Genomic DNA, 27,021 nt, shown 5'->3' on the forward strand with positions numbered 1-27,021 from the left:
CGGTTTCTCGGTCGGTATAGTTCGCTTGCGGACTGCAGGGCACGGAGTTAAAAGTTTTAAAAGTTAAAATCTCTTCCGCATCATTGGTGTATTCACACTGCATGTTTCGACCAACATTGGTCATCTTCACGTGACTCTAAAGTTGCTAATGAAACTGTTGTCCTTCGGTCCGGAAGTTCAATTTTTAGTGTATGCCGCCGTCCATGCAGCAACGTGTTTTGCGGTGATGGGTAGTTCCTCACATTGCGTAGTGTGTAGCTGTTTTAAAGGTTTCAAAAGGCAAGTTGCATGCGAGACGGATAATAACCAACAGGAGTAAATCTAATCTGTGCATACATTCAAGAGCCGGACAGTGGCGCCAAGAAGTGAATAAGAAATTAGTTTTAACTTCCGTAGTTTGATTCATCTGTCGTAACCATTTACTGGCAAATTTCTTTAAAATCCCTATTCTCCGCCTAGAATGTTACTTCCGTTGACTCAGGAAGGCAGAGGTGGGCGAGATGCATAACATGAATAGGGGGGAAAAATGCACTTAATTCTTTTAAGCGCTTTACGGAAAGAGACACTGTAGAAGACTTACAAGTTGATGGTAGGCTAATATGAAAACGGACCCTATATACATTGGATTAAACTGGATCAGTTTAAGAACCAAAGCCAGCTTTCTTGATCAAAATGGAACATGACAAGTGTCTTTTGAGTGGCTACTAACTGAACCTCTGAAGAAGGGCAGTGTAACACAACTGCTTAGTGAGCTAGTAATGGAATTGGCCTGTGTAGGAGTTAACTTTCGTATTTTATATTCGCGAAGTCTTAGGTTCAAAGCTTGTTCGGAACATTGGTTCTCTTGTTTGAGGGTTTCGTTTTTTCATTAGTCCGTGAAAGAAAAGTGTTGGTATATTGACTTATAATATCTGCGTTATATAAGCCCTGCAGTTGAAACAGTGCCGTTAAACTGGCCAAGAAATGCAACAGGAAGTGTACGACTTGAGCCCTGGTGCCGCCACTGTGTACAAGAGCGATCGATTTAAGGCTTGTTTCGGTTGCAGAAGCGAGCTGTATAAGATAGGAAGATTAAAGAATGGTAAATTGGTAAGGATATTGAAGAAGCTCACCATGGGTTATTTGGAGGTACTGTCGCATGGAGAGACTGAAGGCAACCACGACAATCCCCAGTCAGAATAGTCGGAAACACGGCTGAAATTCGAAACAAGTAGCATTAGCGCTACTGTAACCTGCTCGGTACGACGTAGGTCTGGTTGTCTCTGAGAATGAAACTTCGGAGGCGTCGCTGTTGAGTAGTCAGGTAATCTTGTTTCTTATTCTGGAGGTCCCCGGTTGGATCTCGAGCAGACGGTCGGCGGTTTTCCTCAGATCCTACAAACAACTGATGGAAGCGTCTTCAAAGAGGCGTACAAAATCTTTTCCAGTTCATCATTTACAGTCATCCAACCATTCGATGTTTAATGGCCCTCCAGATGAGAAAGACAGGTGAAATATCTTCATTAAATTTCAACTCGACGTTATTATCAGTTTTAAGTGTCCTGGCATAAAATGACCGATTTACAAGCATCGTCTATTGTACTACACGCACACACACTATGGATGTTTTAACAATGACGTAATCACCGTTTTAGTTGTGTAGCGTTTTCATGTTCGAAATGAGAGTAAAAAGAAAATAACATTTTCCTGCTTCCCCTTTGTTCTATGACTCTGATTTGTGGAATTTCATACTGATGACGTAATGGCCGTTGTCAAAGGAAGGACATGTCTTACTACAGCACGACCCCACGCGTGACGTCAGGTAGAGGATGTAGTGCGCTGGAAGGACTGGAAGCTTGCTTCATGGAGAGGGAAAGGTTGTCTTGCGTTGTACCTGTTGCTGTTGATAGTTAGTTGTGGAACTCGCCGAGGTCTGGGAACAGTTGCGGATGAAGCAGCCTTGTGAAAGGGAAAGTGAATGAGAAGAGTTGCAAGTATTTCAGCGTGCCTAGTGTGAGTGGCGTCATTGCATAACTAACGAAAGCAAGGATTACGGTAGTTGTAGATCTATTCTTGTGTTCTGTGTGTATCTTTAGCGTCTTCTGACGAGTCTGGGTTGTACATGGTGCCCCAGTTTGCGATGAGATTGTATACAGGTATCAGGATTATATATATATGTGGTTGGAAGGTAAGGAAATTCTCATCTGTCAAGAATGCTGCCGTATATGATTGGGGAGAACAAAACCGTCCATGGACATGATAGAGAAATTAGTTTTAACGCTTCTGTACTTCCGCATTAAAATTTTTATAAACGAATTTAAAATTGCAGAAATTGGAAATATGAAAATTCTAAGTAACGTAGTATATTGAAAGAGTGTTTATGTTGATGACTGAACGAAACATAGACTTAACGTTGCAGATAGTAGATTTGAGGCATTTACACTGTAGCTTTGTCAGTGACTGCCAGAAGTGTCACTGCGAATGCCCGCCGATTCTATTTTTCGGAGATACGAAGTACAGTTTGGGCAGGTTGGTTTATTTTCTTCCCAATTTAAGAATATTGTTTTACCTGAGGCAGCTGATTACAGACAACGATAATGTTATCAGCAACAACAAAAAATAGTTTAACTTGCCATTCTAAATGTTGGTATTGTAATTTTTACTAAATATTCGATGCAGTGAGATAAAGGTAAACAATAAGTGTATTCCGATATAGTGTTGTATTATTTCGATATGAGCTCCGGTTGTAACTCAGGATGCATTCACCTCTAACCCAGTTACTGCCATGTGGGCAACACGTAACTTGGGTAAGTATACGTACCAACAGCTTTCAGTAGTCTTCTTATAAACTGTCGGCAGCGACCCAGCTTTTAAGAGGTGCAGTTTAACTTTCCCATCACCTCCGTACTCCAGAGATAGAAATAGTTCTAACGGGACAGGGATCGGGCTGTCGTGAAGGCCAAGACATTGGGCCTCCTCGCAAATTTTGCATAGAAAGTAAGCATTCAGTGGGACACGCGGTAGCATAGTTGGTTGAGGCATTATGCTACAAGCCGGAAGGTCACGGGTTCAAGTCCGATGAGGTCATAGGATTTTTCTCAATTGACCTAATCCTTCCAGCCGCACTATGGCCCTGGGGTCGACTCAGCCTCTAACAGAAATGAGTACAAGGAATATTCTTGAAATATTCTTGGGGGTAAAGGGCGGCCGGCGCGTAAGGCTGACAACCTTGCCTCCATCTATTAGCCGATTGTCTAGAAAATGTGGGAATCTCAACATTTCACAATCCTATAGGCCTCCACGGCCTGTTACGAGGATACATTTTTTTTATTGCTAGTGGGGTGGTACTATGTCCCATGTACTGTGGCCACTTCTGGCCTATTGTATCAGCCCCAGATGGTAGGTGAGTGTGATTGTGGAGCAATTGGTGGAATGAAGATTGGCAGGGGAAACCGAAGTACTCTGAGAAAACCTGCCCCAGCGCCACTTTGTCCACCACAAATCCCACTTTACCTGACCCGGGATCGAACCTGGGCCGCCGCGGTGGGAAGCCAGCGACTAACCGCTTGAGCTATGACGCGGTCTACCTTTACTTTACTTTACTTTACTTTACTTTACTTTACTTTAAGTGAGCATTCAGTGGCCGATTCACTGCATGATCGAAATGTGGGGTTGTGTAGTGTGTACGTTCCATATGTCGAGGCTTCAGAAGCAAGTAGTCAACGGGAAGAGGGTTCTGGTGCACTCTATGAATATTTGGAACATGTCCTTAAGTTTAATGTGTGGTGTACATAAGTAAAGAACAGATCCATTTTTATTAGCGGAAAATCAAGAAATTACAAAATGTACCCAAAGCATAAAATATCCCACGTTTTCGCTCCGCCATTTTCTTTAGATTTTCAGTTCATGAATGTTAGCTTTTGGCTTTCCTTTGTAAATGTAGTAAAGTTTGGAAGGAAGGGTGAACAAGCAAGGACTTCCGGTATCAAAGTTGATCAACATCAGCCCAGCAGGTCGCGGCTTATGAGATAGAAAACAAGTTTTTCGAAATCCATATCACAGAGGAAGCATATTGGCCGTAACAGTTTCATTTTTTTCTGTATAGATTTTTCTTTTACACAAATTGCTCGTACGGATGAAGGATGTTAGGTATGAGAGGCACAGAGAAACGCACGTGGCTCTGCCCGTTACAGCATATGTTTCTTCTGTTAGATTTTAGCCAACATTGGAATTGAAGAAAGCAGTCTTCTGGGATTTGGCACCGAGTATATGTGGTNTTGGAATTGTCCACCAACTTATAGTGAAAGTTTCCGGTATCGAATTTTAAAGAAATGTATACAGCAGTTCGGGCTCTGATACTGTGTCACAGACGAACATAACCTCTACACAAGGCGTTGGTTCTTGTATTGTAAAGAGCGCGGAGAAGTGGTAATTGCTACGGTAAGACACCAGGCAAAAAACTGCGTAAAACACAGTGACAGTAAAAGTGAAAGAGTGGTAAAGATGTACCTGTGCTTAATTCTTAAAGCTGTATGCCGTGTAGATATATGGGAGAGGGGAGGTATAGCTTCACAATTCTTGACCGCGGCACTAAATTTGAGTGGTCAGTTTCACAATCCGGCTGCTTTACCACTGGGAAATCGCCTATTACACCTATGAAACCCAGAGCCGGTCTGGACGCCTTGCAGAAGACAAAAATCTTGCTCTGTCGGAAATCGGTATGTTAATGGGTGTTCATAATTTAAAAATATTCTTCAACAATAATCAGTTATAGGCGTACGCCAAGCGAGGAGGTTGGTATAGAATTGAAAGGGATAACGATTACTGTGAATAATTAAACGTCATACCATACATGGGTTGGAGGTGAAGCTCCAGGTATTCTTAACCTCGGCACTGCCCGGAAAAGAGTACGTGGTATTTGTTGGACAGACCGCTACGCTGTCAGTGAGATGCTCTGTTCCGAGTGGTACGACTGTAAAGGTCTTCCTTCCTTTCGGCACTTCTGACCATTGTCGAAAAGCAAACGCCTATCGGTATGGCGGCTCAGGGACCAGAGGCATTGCTTGGCCGTTAATAAGAATAATCATAATAATAATCATAATCCCCCCCTCAGGCCTATAGAATAAAGGCGAAATTATGGCGTAAAAGGTAAAGTTGTCCCTGTGCTTAACTAATTAAGAACTAAGCCATGAAGGCGTCTGGGGGAGTGGATGTATAGGTCCACATTTTCTTGACCTCTGCACTAATTGGACATGAGTGGTCAGCTTCACGCCCCGGCCGATTTACCGCCCGCGAAAGAGACCCACCCCCGGTGGTGGAGCCCCAGACCCGGTCTGGATGACGTGGAGAAGAGAAAATCCTTGACCCTACCGGGACTCGAACTCCGACCCTTCGGTCGTCCAGCCCGTAGCCAGTACGTATATCGACTACGCCAGCCGTGTCAAACATGCGGCTTCCATAGCCACAAAGTGCGGCCCCCCTCAACTTTTAGAGCTAATTGATATTAAAATCAATATTAAAATTTTAGTAGAAATATTTTTTTCTAAAGATAATTTTCCAACAGACCAGAAGACAGGAAGTCTCACGCAGGCATAAATTAGCAGGCTGCGGGAAATTAAGTGTTTTGCTATTCCTAACATAATTTCTTGTGTAATCTCTCTTTTTACATATTGAAAAGTTGTTTGATACTTTTAAAAAATGGCATTCTCTTGCTTTTTAAAACTGTAAGATATGTGACTTTAGGTAATTATTTTGAAATTATTCCTAAATAATAAATAGAATTAAATTTAAAATCTAATGTATATTTCTATTTTGAAGTGCGGCCCTGGACTATTATTTATAGGGCTGAGGTGGCCCTCGGTACAAGTTGAGTTTGACATGCCTGGACTACGCTAACCTGGCTCATAATCAACGTAAAGACAGCTAGAATTGTTATCAGCCCGAGTTGAACACACCTTACTGAATGGAGCAGCGCAAATTGAGGAAACTGCGTTTCCGGCAACCCAGGCTGATAACAATTCTCGGTTGCGGTTTCCAGTTTCCTTGGTGTGCCCTCATCCTTAACATCTACGAATAAATTAAGGACAGTTTAAATTCGTTTGTGGGCTATATTCAGTTGTACCGGGATAGGGGCCCAGTGATGGTCTGTTAATACACGACAGTGGACGCTGCCACGAAGGGAAGTCAATTGTTTACAGTTAAGTACTGCAAGAAGTTGTGGTAAGAACTAGCCGCCTACTTTCCGTGATACGACACGGACCTCCTAGAAAAAGACGCGGCATACAATTCTTCTGTTATTTGTGTATTCGTCGCCGCGGTAACGTTTTTATCGAGCCGTTTCCTAGGGACGATAGGGCTTATACGTATACATATAGACACTGCTGGCATGGATTCAGTGAGTTAGACCCCGCGTGGAGGGATAGCCCTGCGAGTCCTAAGAGGCGACGAGAAGGGAACACAGTGCATTGGGGTATAACTGGGCCACCATGTTCCTGGGGGATATAAATACGGGGGCCTTTCCCTCCAGGTTGGGGGAGTCTCGAATCTGAGACAGTAAAATATGGATATGAGTAGGGACCGGATTTTTATGCCATAATTATCCCTCAAATATGTATGCATTTATGCATGAAAACTTCCAAAATATTTACGTAAAAAGTTCGTACGAAACATTAAAATTGATTTTACATTATTTCATGACCAACAAATCAACACTTAAATTAATTTTATGTAATCACTGAATGATTCACTTGCAATGAAAAACTATACTTAGATACAAATCATGAAAAAGCCAAAATTTTTTCATTACAAGTTAAGATAACCAATGGTACTCACATTTAGCTCTCCAAGCTTTCAACTTGTCTTCTGTTGCAGTTCACAATTACGAAATATTTTAGACTTTCCATAGTTAGTCGCCTCCTGTTGTCTCCTTATAGCGGAAAAAACTTCTTTCCACCTCACAGGAACTAAACGGGCGCATGTAAAAAGCCGCAATTTGCTCCACCGTTAGTAATCTTTTACTTGGCAGTTCAGTACTTTTACCGGATAAAATTTCTTCAGTTTCACAAATTTGTTCGTATCCTGAGTTTTTGAAAGAATGCTGTGTACTTTTTCCTTTACTACTTCACCATCTCTTCCAGGAACCGACCTCAATTTGGAAACACTGATTTTAAATACACTTAACAACTGATACAAAGTAGTATTGCTGTTGCTTGCCTCAAGTGAAGAAATGACAGATTGAAGATGAGAGACGTGAGCAGATATATAAGAAAGATTAGTTTCTAATTCTGCGTTTTTAGTACATCTTGGACAGTTTGAACCGATGATGCACTTTTGGGATCAAATGTATTCACCACACTCCTAACTGTTTCGAAATGTTCGGTATAATAACTCGCTGCACACAGCCACGTTTCCCAGCGCGTTAAAATTGGTTTTGGCGGAAGTGGAACATTCAGTGCTACTGTTTAAAGGCGTCGTTTTTGTATGGTGCTGTAACAGATACCTTCTTCACAAAAGACACAAACTTGTCAACAAGCGGAAAATGTGCACGAATTGTTTCTGCAGCACGGTGAAACCCACGGGCAAGGCAAGTCAAATGTGTCATTTTTTGGAAATAACTTTAAGAGCAGTACCTGCTTTGATAATATAACTTGCGGCATAAGTCTTGACGAGCAATACGCCCTCATACTGGGTGCCATTCGGCCATAGTAAATTAATGGAATTGATAAAAAAATTCGGAAAGTGCGGATCCATTTGTGGTTTTAAATTGCCCAACCTCAAGAAGATACGGGGTAGATTGGTCATTCTTACACGTATTAAGGAATCCAACTATAATATTTGCAATAAACCGTACCGCACAGTCTTGTGTTTCGTCGACTGATACCCACACAAAATTATCTTGAATCTTATCTCTAATGTTTTCAGTTGTAAGATTGTAACACTGTTTCACGTAATTTTTGCGCACAGTAGATTCATCCGGCACTTTGCACTGTGTATACTTCTCTATGAAGTTTCTCAGAATAGGACTGGTTAGTTTCCACAGCGGAATATCTGCCGCTAAAAAGGCTTCCCACAAGCGAAAGGGGAAAAAGTAAAAAAAGTAAGTAAAAGTAAAGTTATCCCTGTAACAGGCCGTGAAGGCCCACAGGGTTGTGAGACGTTGAGGGTCCCACATTTTCTCTTGACAATCGGCTCAAGGATGGCGGTAAGGTTGTCAGCCTTAGGCGCCGGCCGCGCTTTACTCTCCAGGAAAATTATTTAATTAATTCCTGGTATTCATTTCTGTTAGAGGCTGAGTCGACCCTAGGGACATAGTGCGGCCGGAAGGATTAGGTCAATTGAAAAAAAATCCAGTGACCTCATCGGGAATTGAACCCGCGACCTTCCGGCTAGTAGCATAGTGCCTCAAGAAAAACTATTATTAGAAAATTCACTAAGCAAATTTTGAACAGGAGCACTTTACGTGGGTTTAATTCTAATATTCTCTTTGTGTATATCAGTGTTCAAATGGATAAGCACTTGAAAGCGTTTTTACACACGTTCGACAATAAAGAATTTTGTTATCCGTAGTTATTTCTCCTTTGAACTCCCGCTGATACAGCTGTAATTTAGTTTTCTGACCTTTTTTTTTGCATAGTAGGGGGTGTTGTCCATTTGGGTCCACTCGGCACGGCGGCCACTGATTGGCTTGTTGCACCTGCCCCAGGTGATTATGACGATGGAGAATTTGGTGGAATGAAGATTGGCAGGGGAAACCGAAGTGCTCGGAGAAAACCTACCCCATCGCCATTTGTCCACCACAGATCCGACTTGACCAGACCCGGGCCGCCGCGGTGGGAAGCCAGCGACTAACCGCTTGAGCTGTGGCGCGGCCCTTTCTGTTCTTTCACTTTCGGCATGACTAAAAAAAGCTAAACAAAATTAACCACTGACTACTAACATGAATGACCCCCAGCTCCAAATGAAGAAGCGTAGCGAACCTGATGGAGACTTCGGAAATAAATAAGTGAAGTCCCTTATCGGTTGAATAGTATTACTTTGCTAGCTGCTACATCTAAAAGCTTCCGACTAATCTCTTCGCGGCCACTTTGATGGTACGCGGATGAGGCAAGTTACGAGTAGAGGGATCAGGGACTCGGACCGGTGAATGGCGAGAGCCCCATCCTCTCGTCAGAGAGGGCGCCCCACATCAAACCCGCAACTGTCCGACAAAATTAAAAATCTGGTCTTAAGCCCCAGATGTGTGCTTGACACCAAGACAGACTGGCTGACTGACCGTCGGTCCTAACTTAACTTTGACTTTGGGATGGATTTATGAAGTTCGCCATTGAGATAGGCCCAAATGGCGTGATATACATACCAAGTTTCATAAACATTTCTTCAGGCATTCGAAAGTTAACAGAGGACATTCACAGACACACAGCATAGAGATTGCATAAGCCTACTTTAGAAGTAAAAAAGTTACTATACGGTAATGACCCTACATTTTTTTTTGGATAATGAAATTTCGGTTTCTGTTAGTTTCAGGCGGGTTTCTCGTTAGAAGGAATCTGTCGCTGCTCAACCCGTGCCACTGAAATCCAATCATGTTTCCAGAATCGCCGGAGGGAACATTTTCCACTTGCAAATATAGACATAACTTGCCTCACCCGCTTGTATTAGTCATTGTGTAAGGGAGAACCATCAGCATTCTGTTTACTTACGCACTTGTTAGTTAAACAGTGGGCAGAAGGATGGGCCACTTTCCTCGACTATAAATGTGACCGGAGCTTGAAGCTAGCAACTCATCCTCAACTAATGTGGTCGAGGTTAAGCGTATACTCTTTGCAGGCAGACACTCGAAGAACGCGTTTGGGAGAAGTTTACTGAGGCTAAAGAAACAAAACTTGACTGTAGGAACAAGATTCAGCTGACTTGGTTCTCTAGCAGTGAAACGTCTAGGCACCAGCAAATCATGGAATTGCTTGGAGAGCAGCTATGAACTTCTCAAGACATAGGTTGCTGCATGTAGTTAGTTCGTTGTTTGGTATTCCACGAAGTACATTTACCAGTATTATTTCGTGTTTGTGACTGCAGTAAAGTAATACGAGAGGAAAACTCCCATAGGAACAGACCAGTGTCACGTTATGCCGAAGTGGCCAGTAATGCGGGCATAGTGTGGAAGGTGGTAAAGGGAAACAGTAGCAGGGCTTCCGTGCTGCAATGCCATTTCGTCAACATGGAAGCGCATAGAATAAACACAAAAACCACAACGACCCCGCCCCGTATGCCCTAATTTTACAAATATGAATTTTTAGTATTGTCTCTTTAATTAGTGTGCTCTGTAGCTTGCCATGAATTATTTGCATAACATGAACGCATCATTTGAAAGTCGAGTCATTTTTTATTGCTGGTGGGGTGGGACTAAGTCCCTTGTACTGCGGCCACTTCTGGCCTATTGTACCAGCCACAGATGATAGGTGAGGGTGACTGTGGAGCAGTTAGTGGAATGAGGATTGGCAGGGGAAACCGAAGTACTCGGAGAAAACCTGCCCCAGCGCCACTTTGTCCACCACGAATCCCATTTGACCAGAACCCGGGCCGCCGCGGTGGGAAGCCAGCGACTAACCACTTGAGCTATGACGCGGCCTCAAGTCGAGTCATAATTTGTACTCTGTGACAATGCAATATGTATCGTGCATGGAAGAAACGGCCGGTCACGGTAGCCGAGCGGTCTAAGCTCGCCCGGAAGCCGGTATCGTGGTTTCGAATCCAACACAAGGCATGGATGTATGGTGTCTGTATGCGTTTATTGTGTGTTTGTGTTGTCCTATGTTTAGTTAGAGGCCTTGCGACGAGCTGAGAAATAAGCTCTATGCTCCAAAGTGCGAGCGAGAGGGGAAAAATGGAAGAAACGAGAAATACATACATGATTTTGGCCAGAAAATCTGAGGAAGAAACTACATGAAAGACTAGTCAAAGATATTATTAATCGTATCTCTAAGAAGTAGGAAATGAGTTGTCTATTGGATTCAGGGGACCCAGCAAGTTTCAGTAACGTGCATTAGTGAATACGCCAATGAAGCTTCCGGTTCTATTAAACATGTAGAACAATATTTTGACCAGCTGAAGATCCGTCAGCTTTTCGAGGACGTTAATGAGTCACATCTGTCGGTCACACGCCAATTTAGATGCTCAATGGTGCTTGGAATGTGCGCTAAAGCTGTTGGTAGAATGCAACACAGAACCATATGAGCCCATTATAACCCTTACTTCAGTTCAAATCAACCTTCACATTTTTTCCGGAAATGCTGCTTATTCAATAAAACTGACAGAATTGATAACATTTACATTTCGGCCGGGATGTCAACATCTTTTGTGATTTTCCTCAGTTTCACGAGGATAATGCCAGGCTAGTACCTTTAAGTAGCCAACGATAGTTTCCTTCGACATCGTCTTCAGTCTATTGTTCATTATAGTACGATCTACATTCTTGAGTTTCATTAAATGAACTGCAAATGCATGCATAACAGATATTCTACAACTTTAATTTGAAACATGTTTCCATGTGTATTTGACAATAGCACGAGGAGATGTAATGATTTACCTTATTTGTACAGCTTGGTTAGTCTAGTAACAACAGGCTTGTTTGTGTCTAAAGGGAACGATCAAGACCAGCGATGAAAGAAAAATTCCAAAGAACTTGTATAAAAATATGTGAGCTCTAATGGAGATCGTAATTCTCTTGAACGTGTTCTTTTACCGTCATCTCTGTTAGGTACCAAGATATTCGACATCTGTTTGCAGACGTGAGTGAGATATTCCACAAGAAAACATCTTCAGTTTTCACCGTTCCGACTTACCTATCTCGCGGGTTCTCTGTTGTAATTGCAGGCTTAACGCTTCGGTTATTATTTTGGTTCAAGGCACGATATCCCTACTGCTTTTCCTTGATTTTCCGCATTCCTTCCATGCAGATGTCCGGAATGAGGTATCTTATGATCACTTATTTCCACATTCCCATTCCATCAATTGCAGTCAACCTGCTATTCAATCTATGTAGACAACGCGTCATTAAATAAGGAAATGGAAGCAGAATATTTTCAGCGGAAGAGAAGTGAAGGATCTGCCACATTTGATACCTGTTCACTTCAGTCGTCCATGGTACTTCGTGATTAGGAGGCCAGTCGTTCGTACGCCGGCTGATACACGTAATTTGTAAGCAGGGCCGCAGTGTGTTAGTACAGTGTCAGAGACTTTGGTTTTGTCTTGAAGCTTGAATGACTCTGTGGCCGCATTTAATACTGTCACGTGTCCGGTGTTCCGTGACAAATAATTGTGGGTTGCGGATTAGGTGAAGCTGTTTTATTGAATTCGCAACTACAATCACTTTGAAATAACGCCTTCCAGACGATGCGACCGCCGGTCACGGTAGCCGAGCGGTCTAAGGCATGTACTGTCTTCGTACTGCCGGGATCGTGGGTTCGAATCCCACTCAGAGCATGGATGTTTAGTTTGTGTGTGTGCGTTTTTCTGTGTTTGTGTACAGGTAGAGGCCTTGCGACGAGCTGATCACCCGCCCAAGGAGCCCTACCGAATGTGTAAGATCTAGAAAAACCGAAGTGAACGGAGAAGTTCATGGAGGTAGGCCTAGGCCCACTGGGGCTGTAGTGCCAAAAAAAAAAAAAAGACAATGCGACCTGACTAGTCCGTCATCTCTGATCTGACCTGTGATCTGGTCTTCTCCCGCTCTGGTCTTCTCTTATCTCTGCTCCCACTTCTTTGTCTTCATAACCGCTTGGCCTACCCACTAGAGGACACCCAGTCGAGTCATTTTTTTTATTGCTAGTGGGGTGGGACTAAGTCCCTTGTACTGCGGCCACTTCTGGCCTATTGTACCAGCCCCAGGTGATAGGTGAGGGTAATTGTGGAGCAGTTGGTGGAATGAAGATTGGCAGGGGAAACCGAAGTACTCGGAGAAAACTTGCCCCAGCGCCTCTTTTTCCACTACAAATCCCACTTGACCTTACCCCAGGATCGAACCCGGGCCGCCGCAGTGGGAAGCCAGCGACTAACCGCTTGAGCTATGGCGCGGCCTCAGTCGAACAATTAGTCCCTCCGTAGTCATGAAAACCACACCTCTGTTGTACAGGAAACATCTGCTTACGTTGCTTAGGAAATGTCTGTTTAGGAGTTGCAACCTATGCAATGGATGTCTCCGTATGCGCTGTATCGGGAACGTGTTTTAACAGCCGTTGTCTAGCAGTAGACGCCAGCTCAGATATTCTGGCTTTTAGGCGGCACGCCACAATACGAATGCCTGTCAGCGCATTTCTTAATATTATTAAATTGATACGGGATATTGTAGTCTACTAATGAGTGTACACCCGACTTCGCCACTTTTGTTATTCTCGACTGTCGTTATGTTAGACCGCAACTTAGAAACGAAATATAATATAATGTCAATTTCGATACTGGCATTTCCTCCACAGTGAACATTACGGTTATGCTGTCGTAACTCAGTCCGCGGGAATTGGATTGTGACATTTCATCCATTACAAGTGCAGTGGTTATACCAGAAATAGTCCGAATTCAAAGAGAAGGTGAGATTGAAATTCATACCTTTAAGAGATGCAGTACGAAACAATTGTGGCTGTCTTTGAACGTTATAGCTAGAGGCTGTTTCTGTTTGCGTTGCGAAAGGTATATACAACATCTGGATTTTGCTGGTGAATGAATCGAGCCAATACTCGGCTGTTGCATGATCGAATGAACCGGACTAGCACAATCAGTGAAGTGACAGGACGGCTGAGGTTTATTTAATGACATTTTAGTAACTTAGAAATGACGTGGAAGGAAGCGATCATGTTCTAATTTTGTTGTACTTTCCTTTAATTTGCCAGGAGGAATTGAGGAACCACGAAGAACTTCGGTAGGATAGTCCGTGTTCCAGCCACAATTCGAACCCAACACTTCCCGAACACAAGTCTGAAGCGTTACCACTTGAGCCAGATTCGTACGGTCGAGGTTAGGTTATCGACAGGAGCAGGGATTCTTCTGACAGCTGTCACGCCAAGTTATGCCTTGCCGTGAGCTCAGACTGTCTGTTAGTCGCCGGCTTCCCACTGCGGGTGCCGGGTTAGAGGCTAAGGTATTGTAGGATTTGTGGAGGACAAAGTGACACCGGGGCAGATTTTCTCCGAGTACTTCTGTTTCTCCTGCCAATTCATATTTCACCGACTACTCCACACTCATCATCATCCGGGGCTGGTACAGTAGGCCAGTTAGTGGCCGACGTCCACCTCATGACTCGTAGTACGCGGGTTCAAATACCCGGCGGAGGTCGTCGAATTTTTAAGGGCGGAAAATTTCAGGGAACAAGTCCTCCGGGAGGGACTTTAAGCCGTGGGTGCCGTGTCGTAGCTTTACGGCACGTAAAAGAACCTCATATCTCCAAAGGAGGTCACTGAGCCAAATTAGCGGACGTTTCCCGCCCAACAACAGTCTCTAATACCTCCGGTAGATGGGGGAAGAATTATAGATACCTCTCAGCTAGTAGAGCCGGTCTCGCTGGCTGGGCGGGACTGATGGTAAGCACCAGTACCGGTAGGATATAGAGACTGGTAGAAATCATAGAGGGAAGCTCAATGGACCAATAAGGTCTAAGTGCATGGGAAAACCCACCCTCTCCAATAACTAACTAACTAACTAACTAACTAGTGGCCGACGTACCAAGTGGACTCAGTCTCACTCCACCCCAAGAAACTAAGCTGTGCCTTGACGTTGTCTGCATCCATTCTGTGCAGAAGATGTTTCACAAGGGAACTGCAGTAGCCGTTTGTTTTGGACTCCTGTTCGGATCGCATATCAGCCCCTCTACCAACAATCCCTATTATTTGCGTGGTTTTTCTCAGAGACTCCTGGATAATACTTGAATTGTGCTTTGCAGTGGGGCACGATCGACCCTTTTCAAATCGTGGCCTTCATTGTCGTGTTCCCACCGTATTTGACTCAATAATCTTCTTTTCCTATTAGGCCCTCTTGCCTATTTCCCATGCAAATTGATTCGGAACTATGAGTGTTGGAGACATTCGGTATGACTCCTTGAACAGGTGATTGGCCCTTGGCAAGGTAGCTACCTACACAGGGCAATACAAACAGGAGAAAAGCGGACAGACATCCATGCCTCGAGTGGGTTTCGAACCCACGATCGCAGTCTTTAAGCGGGCTAAGACATAGCTCTATAATCTCTACAGCCGAAACAGCTTCGTTATATAATATAAGAATCAATGATGTCCGATGACGAACGTGTATTGGACACACAAAGTGGTGCCAAGTTTAGCGTATGTATTGCCTCTAGATCTGGTCAAATGCTTACATGTGGGTGGTTCTTCATGGCTAATTGCCAGTGCTGTGAGTGTTGGTTGACGTGGGGTCTACATTGTCACGACCTTCCGGTCTTCTGCTTCCGGCCGATGTACCCGCAGACTTTTTATACATCGCCGGTGTCAACTGAATGCGCAATTGGCTTGTCGAATTTGGCAAGAGCGAAGATTAAAAGGATGGGTGCATTAGTTAAGCAACAGTTACATAGCTGTAAAATCCTGTAGTTTTCTCCGAAACGGCAATTCCTACAGGCTGCTGCTGCTGCTGCTGCTGCTCACCTATGTACATTGTCAATTTAGAAATTAACTTTTTAAACAACTTCAAACTTTTACGTTTTCATTTGTAATTCAGTTCTGCAGCTGTGCAACACCTAGCAGTCCCAATTGAGTCGAATTGCCTAATGAGGTTGATTCGTAGACGTCCAGATGTTGTGATATCTGCAGCTGGAGGGGAACTGGACATCTTCGAGATCCACTGTCAGTTGTGATTCAATTGTAAGCACGTAGAATTAGTGAGTTATGCAAAATAATGTGAAAAAGTTTCGTTCCATAGATTTGTAAATTATGTTAGAAATGGTCACCGTTGTTCTGGGAACCAAATGAATCCCGTGTATAATTTCTGTGGGTTCAATTCCGAAATATTTAACACTGTGAATGTAGTATATACAAATGGGTAGGCCTACCAGGCGGTATCACTCACTCACTCATGGAGCTGAGCCCTTCTTGAGAAGCTGCCAATTGTGCAGCTACTCAAGAACTTACCAGCATTTTATGGAACCAGAAGGTTCATTACCCTGTTCACAATAGCCCTCCAGCGGTTCCTATCCTGAGTCAGATCAATCCAATCCATACCATCCCATCCCATCCTATCTCTCAGATCCATTTTAATATTGTCCCCCACCTACGTTTTTGTCTTCCCAGTGGTCTCTTTCCTTCCGGCTTTGCCACCAATATTCTATATGCATTTCTCCTCTCCTCTATTCGTGCTAAATGCCATGCCCACCTCATCCTCCTTCACTTCCTTATTCTACTTATACTTGGAGAAGAGTATAAGTTATGAAGCTCCTCATTATGCAGTTTTCTCCAACCTCCTGTCACTTCATCTCTCTTCGGTCCAGATATTCTCCTCAGCACCCTGTTCTCAAACACCCTCAGTCTGTGTTCCTCCCTTTATGTCAGGGACCAAGTTTAACACCCATACAGAAAGAGAATGGACATGAGATTTGGTACATGGATAAACGACCAGGCGGTATAAAGAGATAAAATAAAGGCCTCCACTTCGTACACGTTCATTCTCCCACAACTTGCTGGCCTATCGAGCTTCTCTTGACGGTGTCCAAAAGCAAGTAAATGCAGTGAGGTGAGCAAATAGCCCAAATATCCCATATACTCCGGACACGATTTCACGTGCCCTGCAGTTTAGAACCGGCTGTGTAAAAAGTATTGTTTCCGTCTGCCTTTCATTTAACGCTGCACGTTGAAAATTGTGAGGTTTGCGGCAGGTAACTTTAGCACTTGGAAGTAATAAAGAAGATAGAAGAGAGAAAATTAAGAACACAATAGATCGTGTTAGTGGGTTATATAACGACTGTAGTGCTTCGGCCGTAGAACTGAAAATGTCCTATATTATATGATATACGCGGTACCTATTTTTTATATAGCGAGCCATTTCTGGAAAAAGCAATCGATTTGACGAGTTTCATACGAAGCAGGCCTAATGGATAAGTTATTATTAATGAATTTTACCTGTCAGAGTCCGTTAAAATCTAATAGCCTTTCAGTTAAGAAATGCCTCACATTTTCTGCAGCTCAAGGTTATGCTACTGTGTTCATAAGAGCCAGTCGCCACCCAGCCCCATCCTGAACCAGATCAATTCAGTCCACTCACATCACCCTATTTCTCTACACTTGCTTGTAACATTATTATCCCATCTCTGCCTAGTTTTTTCAAGAGATTATTGTTATTGTTATTACCGAAATAGGTAACCAAAACTCTTTCTGTCAATCACACTATATAGTGGCTCTTTGTTAATAATAAAATCATTAACTATATTCAGTACAAATGTATGCACATTCTTTTGTCACTGGATAATGTACCTATTTAATTTTCGTTATTTTATAAATACAGTGTGCGCCAAAAAAAATACAGTACTGAAATGAAAAGACGTCCTGTTGATACCGCTGTCTATTCATGTGAAGGCGCCTTGCACGACAGAACCTTCTCAAATCCTGAAGAAACGGTCCGATCACCATGTCCCTGTAACGTTCTTGGGTGACGGTAAGAGAATTGCCTTCCTCATCCTCAGTGAAATAGGGGCCTAATATACCGTGTGCTGAGACGGCACACCATATGGTCACACGTGTACTGTGTAGCGGTTTCTGGACGGTAACTTCTGACCACTTCCGTATGAGCGGAAATAATACTCAACCATGAATACTTTTTCCTCCGTCGAGAGACCCATTTCCAACAACTGCACAACATAACTTCCTTTTTACTACTGGGAACACGTGCGGCTGGAGCTATGCCCCGTCGAGAAACGCACATGCACGTTCGAGATGCGCGAGTTTCAGTCCTGCATGTTTTGGCGCATACTGTAGTACTAGTTGCCTTGTTTTGTCTTTGTTTGCTTGTATATGATTTTTTGTTTCCTTCTTTTACTCGTGCTAGCTTTATAATTGGACTTTGGGTTGTGAAGCAAGCACGTAACTCGATAAAGAATTGAACTGAATAATTACGATTACTTAGTAACAAGTATAACGAATATCTGTCTGGTAGGCTGCCAGCAATGTCCTAATGTCAAGTCCATTTGTCGCAACTGCAGGCGTTTGGGGCTTTGATTTGTGTAACGACCAGGGCCCGGAGTTTAATGACCGAAAAAATCCAGAAAAGTGACATAAAATGACCGAAAAATCCAGAAAAATTATCTAAAAGTTAAAAAACTACCTAAAATGCATCATGTCATGGAAAATCCACTAATTGTTTTAAAATGTATTTTAATCTGTATTAACACTGAACTTAACGTTACCCTTTAAATTCGTCCTCGTTTTTTTGTTGAAAATTAAGCAATATATGATTGAATTTGAAGCAAAATGTTTTAATACGATTTTTTCTACCGCGTTGGAACGCTTATCAAATGTACATATACGGTATATATTCCAACATTTAAGTCTTCATTCAGAGTTGCAATAGATGACAGTCAACATGCGGAGATTCTCGAAGGTGAGTGAACGCCTGTTGTCTGACGCCTCATTCTTGTACTTGGAGAAACTCCTTTCCACATCTGCAGACACAGTGGGAGCGTACTTGAAGTGTACCAAATCACTAGCAGTTAGTTCCTCTTCAATCATGAAAGTGCTGAAGGACTCTCCTGTCAGAATTCCTGTCTCCTCTCAGAAATTTCATAATCTGAATTTTTATCTAGAACATGTTTCATTTTTCTTGACACCATTTTACCAATGTCTCCTGACATTTTCTCCAAATCACTGGCTATTTTTTTTCACAAGAGCGAGCGAATCTTCCAGCGTTGCTTCTTTCTCCTCTAAGCATTTGATTCCTTCTGTCAAGGAACTGAAATTTGCCTTTATGAAGGCCAGCTGTCCTTCCATTTCGCTGCACGAGAACTGTTCCTGAGCAGCTTCAATTGCCCTCGCATCCTCCGTCTTCATTGAACCTACAGTGTTATACACTACCTGAAAATGATCGCAATAGTAAATTGTAGCATCAATCCACGTTCCCCACCTTGTGATTACGGGTTCCGGGGGCCGTGGAACACCAGGAGCCGTAGACTTAAACTGCATTTTACGAGCCTTGACGAAAATCTTCTTCGTCCACGACACGAGAGCATCCACTTGAGAAAATCTTGACCTCACTTCCTCCGTCACTCTATGCAGTGCATGTGCTTGGCAAGTAACGTGCACCAATTTCGTATGAAACGACTTTATTGACCTGCCTGCTTTTAAAAATGTGGGGCCGCATCGGTCACAAAAAGCAAGACGACATCGTGTCGTATACCCTCTGGCCACAGTACAAACATCGACCTGTCAAAGAGTTTACAAATTGTGGACCGGTTAACGGATACTAGCACCTCACTCGTAAGCAGAAACACTTCACCTGGTCCATCAATTTCCAAGGTTCCAAAGCTGACGTTTGCCACGTAGCGAGCCTCCGTATCGCAGGTCTCGTCAATAGAAACGAATATCTTCTTCCCATGCACTTTATTCCCAGTCATTTCCAGGATATTGTTGTAGCACTGGGAAAGGTAGTTCTTCCTGAGGGTGGACTCATCCGGGATAGAACGACCACAATTCACTTCCAGAAAATTTTTCAGTTTTTCATAGCCCAAAACGGAATATTTGCGGACACCAGAGAATCACACAGATCTGTGACTTATTTCCACCTTCAGATGAACACTGTTGCAGTAACATCTGCACAGATTTCTTTTTGTTCGAAATTTGCACTGCTCGTATATGCTTGTTGCGGTCGGTATTTTGTACCGTGAAACATTTTTCTATCGCTAATTTTGTGTCGCACATCTTACAGTATAAAATGTTACCGTCAGTTGAAAATATATCATCCTCAAATTCAGCTGCAGTCTGCTTTAACCGACACGATTTAGATGGCCTTGCTCTAGGCATCGCGATAGAATGGATCACTCCAGTGCAACACAGAACTGAACTTTTCACACTGAGAACCCTTCGTCAACTGTATCTTTGTCTGTACGGTCAAGGGCGAGAAACTGAAGACAGACGGAGTTTTATTGAGCAACAATATGTCATAAATAGCGAGGGATTCCGACTAGAAATATTTGTGACTAAGCAAATTTCTTTGCACAGAACTTGGAAAGGGCCACAGTGTGAGTGACCGCTGTCGTACCCTCCTGCCAGCTTAAAATGTTTTATGATATGTAATGTGAGCACTTTCAGCAAAACGAACGGAAAGGACGGGGCAGGATTACAACTTATTATTGCATACTGTGTTAGCAGGTATTTGGGGGTGCAGCTGTAGGCTGCTTTTGTAGAGGCAAGAGAAAGAGAAAGATAAAGAACACTTTACTTGCACATTATTCACATTTCTGAAAACATGTGAAGAAAAATTCCCTAAAATGGTTAAAATGACAAAAAATACCTTTTAAGAGTCCAACAATTTACCGGAAAATTACTCCAAAACCGAAAAAAAAGGCCTGAAAACTTAAAAATGACAAGAAATGACCTATAAAAGTTACATTTTTGTAACCATCAGCTCATCTCCGGAATTTATATATTTACGGGCATCAAATAGGATACAAGGAAATAAAAGATGGCATGTCATCAAAATCCGGGCCCAGGTATAACGACGCTTACTTATTCTGCTCTGTTGTTTAGCCGTGTAACGTGTAGCATCGAATGAAAAATATGAATGAAAGTACTGCCGTGGTATACATTAAAAGCTCTGTTTGGCCGTAGGTACCTAATCTGAAACCCGATAGAACCCAAGACAGGAAATCCTACTTAGCCGTTTCCATGCATGAACTGAATGATGAAACACCATCTGACGCTATAGTTACTGTGCAGTTGAAACAGCATCGCATGAATAGCCACTCCTCGGATGTACGATATGTCAATACAGAAAGTCTCTGTGTACGTGAGTTGGTTCTAGAAGTTTATTTGTAATTGTCAGCTTGGCGGGAATGGAACCCGGTTTAGACCTATCCATTGTGTGTACCTTGTGTGTACTGCATGGGTCGCAATTCAACGCACGTGAAAGTTACGTATGCTATCATATGTTTCCTGTTGCACACTTCGTGTAATGTGTCCTACATTCCAACAGAGTCAGTGATGCACTGGCCATATATTTCCCTCAATATATTTTTTAATGCAAACCAGGGAGGCCGTGTAGAAAAATCTGAAAGGCAGTTTCAGAAACCATTTTCGTGGTTCATGGTGGTTACTTCCTTTTGATTTCTAGTAAGACAGGTAATTTTTGCGGCTTTCGGAACGCACTTCTTGTGGTGAAGCCCGTATGAAATAAAAATAATCCGTGGACTAAAATGCCCTAAATGTCTTTGAACACTAAAATTACACGAACACGCAATAAAAATATTTTAAAATTGACCTAGACTTTTCCACAATATAGTGTAAACATTGTTTTCACTAGACTCTTCGTCAAGAATTGCAGGTATGTCCCGTGTTCGTTACAGACTGGAACCTTTGTAAATGGTACAAATGTAAAATTATTCATACCATGAGAGAGATTTGATACGTTCTTGATGTGTATTTGTACCAACCGTCTTACAGTGCACACAATTTCACTTTTCTCTTCACTACATATTTCGGCACTGATGTGCCATCTTCAGGTGTGGTTTTATTTACGTCAAACCATTGCAATGTATGTCATCATGTCTCCCTTATAAAATGATTAAAATTTAAATTTGTCATGTATACTAGTGAAATTTATATATTAAAACTTTTCTAGATTTATCATCTATACGTCGCACTTCAAATTCGCGAGTTACGTCAATCCTTTCCTATGGGAGTGCTCTTCCTATATTCTTGTGTATATTGTGTCCTGTGTTGTGTATTTCCCTTGTGACTGCGTGCGTTGTATTGCAATATTGAAAAGTTTTAATATATAAATTTTATTATTATACATGACAAATTTACATTATAATCATTTTATAAAGGAGACATGATGGCATAGAGTGCAATGGTTTGACGTAAATGAAACCACACCTGAAGATGGCACATTAGTGCCGAAACATGTAGTGAAGAGAAAGGTGAAATTGTGTGCACTGTAAGACGGTTGTTACAAATACACATCATGAACGTGAATCAGTGCAACAGGACGCTAAAATATAACATTATNCTCAGCCCTAACAGAAATGAGCACCAGGAATTTTCCTGGTGGGGGGGTAAAGGGCAGCCGGTGCGTAAGTCTGACAACCTCGCCAATGTCTGCGAGCCGACGGTCAAGAAAGAGTCTCGACATCTTAAAACCCTATGGGCCTCAAGGATAGCCCGTGTGTGTGCAGAAAATTATGCGTTGCAATTTGAGGAACAATTTTCGTTAATTTTGGTGGTTATTTATAGTCGAAAAATATGAGAAAATAAACTGACCTGGATTTGAACCTTGTGCGTGTATCAACACAGTTAAGAATTTTTCAAAGGATGAGGATGACCTTTTATTTTCCACGACGCACCGTTTGGGGGAATTGCTATTGGATGGGCGTAAGGCTGACTGATTGAAGGATTTTGTTGCATGATGTTAGCCATACTTGATTGGTTAGCGATACAATGCTTGTTAGTGCTGCCTCATGTCCCGGAAGATCCCTGAGCCTAGTGCAGACCGGGACTAGCTACTTTATATTTTGTTTTTCTTTCTTTTTTTTTTTTTTTAATCCCGCAGAGATGCTTGAAATTAGCCCAACGATAGCTCTGTCACACATAGTTATCTTTCATACAATAGCAATAACAGCGACAGTTATTGTAATTCTACTTATTGTTAGACATATTGATTGGACGCTGTGTAGTTCTGTTACTGACAGCGTGCACTTTGATATAGGCAAGCATACAAATGACAGGCAAGAAGTGAACAGGATGATACGGAATAAAATCTGAGGCTTTGAACAACATGCAAATAACACAACGTAATACAGCAGCAACCACAGTTACAATAGAGTTTTACAGTTCAGTTGATTTATTTAAGCAGTTTACAACATCAACAAAGGGAATTACAGACCAACAGTAAAATAAGAGTAGTGTAAAATAAATAAAATTAATATAATTACAGTTCATAATACAAAAAAAAAATACAGTTCAGATATTTGGGAACGACGATGACAAGTCAAAACCTGATTCAGTAGGAAATTAAGAGGAAACTGAACTCGGGTAATGCCTGCTACCATTCAGTCCAGAACCTTTTGTCTTCTCGTCTGCTGTCTAAAAACAAAAATTAGAATATACAAAACAATACTTTTGCCTGGGGTTCCATATGGGTGTGAAACTTGGTCTCTGACATTAAGGGAGGAACGCAGACTGAGGGTGTCTGAGAACAGGGTATTGAGAATAATGTTTGGACCGAAGAGAGATGAAGTGACAGGAGGTTGGAGAAAACTGCATAATGAGGAGCTTCATAACTTATACTCTTCTCCAAGTATAAGTAGAATAATGAAGTGAAGGAGGATGAGGTGGGCAGGGCATGTAGCATGAATGGGGGAGAAGATTACTGCATATAGGGTATTGGTGGGAAAGTCAGAAGGAAAGAGACCACTGGGAAGGCCAAGGCGTAGGTGGATGGGAAATATTAAAATGGATCTTAGAGATATAGGATGGGATGGTATGGATTGGATAGATGTGGCTGGATAGGGACCAGTGGAGGGCTCTTATGAACACGGTAATGAACCTTCGGGTTCCATAAAATGCTGGCAAATTCTTGAGTAGCTGCACAATTGGCGGTTCCTCAAGAAGGGCTCAGCTCCATAAGTAAGTGAGTAGGTAATGCAAAAAATATCTACATATCAGATATTGTATAATACTCGTAAGTAGTGGGGTGTTGAAGGTCATAATGGCACAAGTTAGCGACATGCAGTGCAATTGGTGTTAAGACATCACTGTTCCTACATACGGTATTACGCGCAGAAACTCTTATGACTGAGGAATCTGTCCTTACTCGACGGTAAACTAACAGATTAGACAAGAATGGATGAGAAATTCGGTTTATTTTTAAAAATATTTTTCAGAAATGGGCATCAAGCTGCTGCTGCCTGGTCTTGAAGTGTTGGTGTTACGATAATGGCAACAGAAACATTTTCTAGGGCTCACTCAACCTGCTGTCAAACTGGTATCCCGCTCTTTGACCCTAAGAGCTCCCAGTAAGTGGAGCTGTATCTCCAATGGCTTCAAATTTACATTTCTTAATAATGATAGTTATAACAGAATATAATATTGCAACTGTCTGAAGTTGGTTGGCGTTGTCGATCATATCTAGATGTCAGTAGCGAACATATTGGACTGCCAGTAAGAAGGGCCTTTGCTTTGAAGTTGCCGTGATTAAAGGATGAACACGGAAAAAATTCCTAGAAAAGTTATTCTAGGGCACCTGAATTGGTGTGTGCAAGCGTGTAATATTAACTAGTTACTATAGGATTCTGACGATGGTGTATAACACACTGATATATTGGGTTTATGGACTTTATCCATCGTCCTGGTTTTTAAGATAACTAATAAAAACACGACGTTTCGGAAACTGGATCTGTTTCCCTCCTCAGGTGAAGGAAAACACCTATTCTGTTGGGTCCGTTAGAAAGAGCTAGCCTCAATCCAGTGATTGATGGATGGACGATGGATAAAGTCCAAAAACCCAATATATCAGTGTGTAATATTAACGTTGATTTTTTTCCCCAGATGCTGATAAGTTGGTAGGGATATTTTCTTCGCCATTCCAATATTGTGTTAGTGATGTTCCTTAATCCACAATTAAAAATAACCTACCCCTCGGCGCTACAGCTCAGGGTGAGCTTTGGCCTCCTGAACAATCTGCCTCTATTCTTCTCTGTTCTTCACCTTTCCTCCCCATCCTTTCACTTTCATTTTACGGAGATCATCATGTACACCCTCCAACCACCTTTGCTCCTTCGTGATGTCGATTTCTGTTCATCCATCCGAGGCTGACTGTTTGGTTTACGAACAAATAAGTTTTTACGGTGTGAGGATGGTAGCCTCACGCCCAACCCCCAGCTTGGAGGCCCAGGGTACCCCTCTTCTTCTGGCTCCTACCCCTTGACCTGTTCGGCATGGGTGACCCTACCAGTAGCTACGCTACCGCCGGCATAGCTCTCAGCGTCTCAGGAGCACTCAAACCCAACCACCACGATAAGGTGGAGACACCGTCAGTGGGGAATTAAAAATATAATTTACAATATTCATTATTAAGTTTATTCCCTGTACTCTAATAAATTTAGTTTGTTATTTAAAATAATTAACGGCCGGAGGGATTCGTTGTGCCGACCACGCGACACCCACTATCCGCAAAAGTTGGCACTAACTTCGCCGACAAACGGCGGTCGCTCGGTCGGTATAATTCGCTTGCCGACTAAAGCCACGGAATTTGGTTTTGTTTTGGTATTTAAAAATAATGCTAGTTCACTAAGACGTTAATGTAATTACTGTTAGTTTTCCAAATTGACCCTTGTATAAACGGAATACGTTCAGTGTTGATTGTGGACAAGTTATATAGTCCCATTCAGGCAGATATTTCTCTGGTTGTAACAAATTATTAATTATTCTGTGCAGGTGAACTCGCGTGATTCAAAGGGCCATTGAGAATTCCGTTGCTAAGAAACTGTTGACATTGGTACCCTATTGTTCAAGGTGTTGAAGTGCCTGGTACTGCCTCGTGTACTGAATATTGACTGTGCGAATAACCTTGAGAATACATTTGAAGCAATCTGGAGAAACAGATGTGTGCGTAATAGAAGAAGCGGTGCAGCGTAACAGCTGTCGGGCCTCACGGCGACTAATCACAATAGGAGCCATTCTGGTCCGTCTTCTAGGCCGTAACATACCAATTTCTCGCCACGGTTTCGTGGTATTCCATTATCTAGGACCTTCCTTAATAAGTTAGTTGATAGCTGAATGCACATCAAATTTTCCACTTTCGTGGAATCAGAAGGTTCATTAGCGTCTTCACAAAAGCCCGTCGTATGTCACATCGAGGGCCGGCAGCGACAGCTCAAGCCAACCAAACCAAACAGCGTCCTTGGATGGCAGACTTTACTGCAGTGTGGCATTTTGTTACGTGACAATTCATTTCTGCTACTGTATGTTATTGTGACCAGTTGGAAGTAATGTGAACATGTTATGTAAATATGTAAATAAAGCTGCCTTAAAATTATATTGGTTTTCGTTACAATGTCCGGTATTTTCATGTTATCAATTGTGACAAAGGTTGGCAGAAAGTTGAGTATTTTTAACAGAGGCAAACGACACAATTTCTACTCGCTTGGGAAGGCTTTTCGGCTTGTGGCACCCTGATCCTCTCCTGACAAGGCTGTAAATTGAAAAAGACACCGGTAGAGGACAGCTGCTTCGTCCATGAGCTTCTCTTTTTAATGGCGCTATTTCCGGTGATGTAACTAACTTCCAACAATGATACGTGTAGGAACGGGTTCCCGAATGTGCATTGTAATTACTTTATACATGTTCTATATGGACTCTCTTTTCTTGGAGCTTGTACCTAGGTCTGAACTGGAGTGATTACATAGTTGTAAGAAGTTGTTTACCCTACCAGGTTGGGTAAACAACTTGGGTCAGGTTCAGGTACGGCCTACCTGAACATGACCCAAGTGAATAGAGACAAAACTATCACTCCAATATTTATTTAAGGTACAATTTAATATCTGTAATATTAACCTCCTTACTGATGGTGGCTTGGAGTTTCATTGAGGCTATCGCTGGATCTTCAGGTGTGGCTAAGATGTTTGTGTCATCGGCGAAGTTAGCAGCTGTTCTTTAATGTGGGGCTTCTCTGACCCGGCAGTTGGCTGGTCACAGACTATGAAAGTAAGAACAAAATATGAAGCTCCTAATTTTTTTTATGTTGTCTAAGCTGATGTTATTGCTGCCTTTAGTAGGTCCAAATATCGGCCTCAGCGCTTTGTTCTGAAGCACCCACAGCCAATGTTCTTCTATTTTCACGCTCATACAGAAC

At 42.5% G+C, this 27,021-nt stretch overlaps 1 protein-coding gene across 5 annotated transcripts in view; it reads left to right on the forward strand.

Annotated features, from left to right (window-relative positions):
- The window catches only part of LOC111872942 (tetraspanin-11), a 72,185-nt gene that overhangs the window by 20,971 nt on the left and 24,193 nt on the right, over positions 1–27,021 (forward strand). The window contains exons 1-2 of one of the 5 annotated variants that reach the window (XM_023867246.2): positions 1,815–1,992; positions 15,691–15,833. The exons of 1 other annotated variant lie outside the window; for it this stretch is intronic. The gene's annotated coding sequence lies outside the window, so the exon portion shown is untranslated. Of the gene's footprint in view, positions 1–1,814; positions 1,993–2,045; positions 2,168–15,690; positions 15,834–27,021 lie in introns of those variants that run through there. 3 more of the 5 variants (XM_023867248.2, XM_023867245.2, XM_023867250.2) reach the window with 3 other exon arrangements.

Source organism: Cryptotermes secundus, unplaced genomic scaffold (genome assembly GCF_002891405.2).
Source record: "Cryptotermes secundus unplaced genomic scaffold, Csec_1.0 scaffold407, whole genome shotgun sequence".
Classification (NCBI taxonomy): Eukaryota; Metazoa; Arthropoda; class Insecta; order Blattodea; family Kalotermitidae; genus Cryptotermes; species Cryptotermes secundus.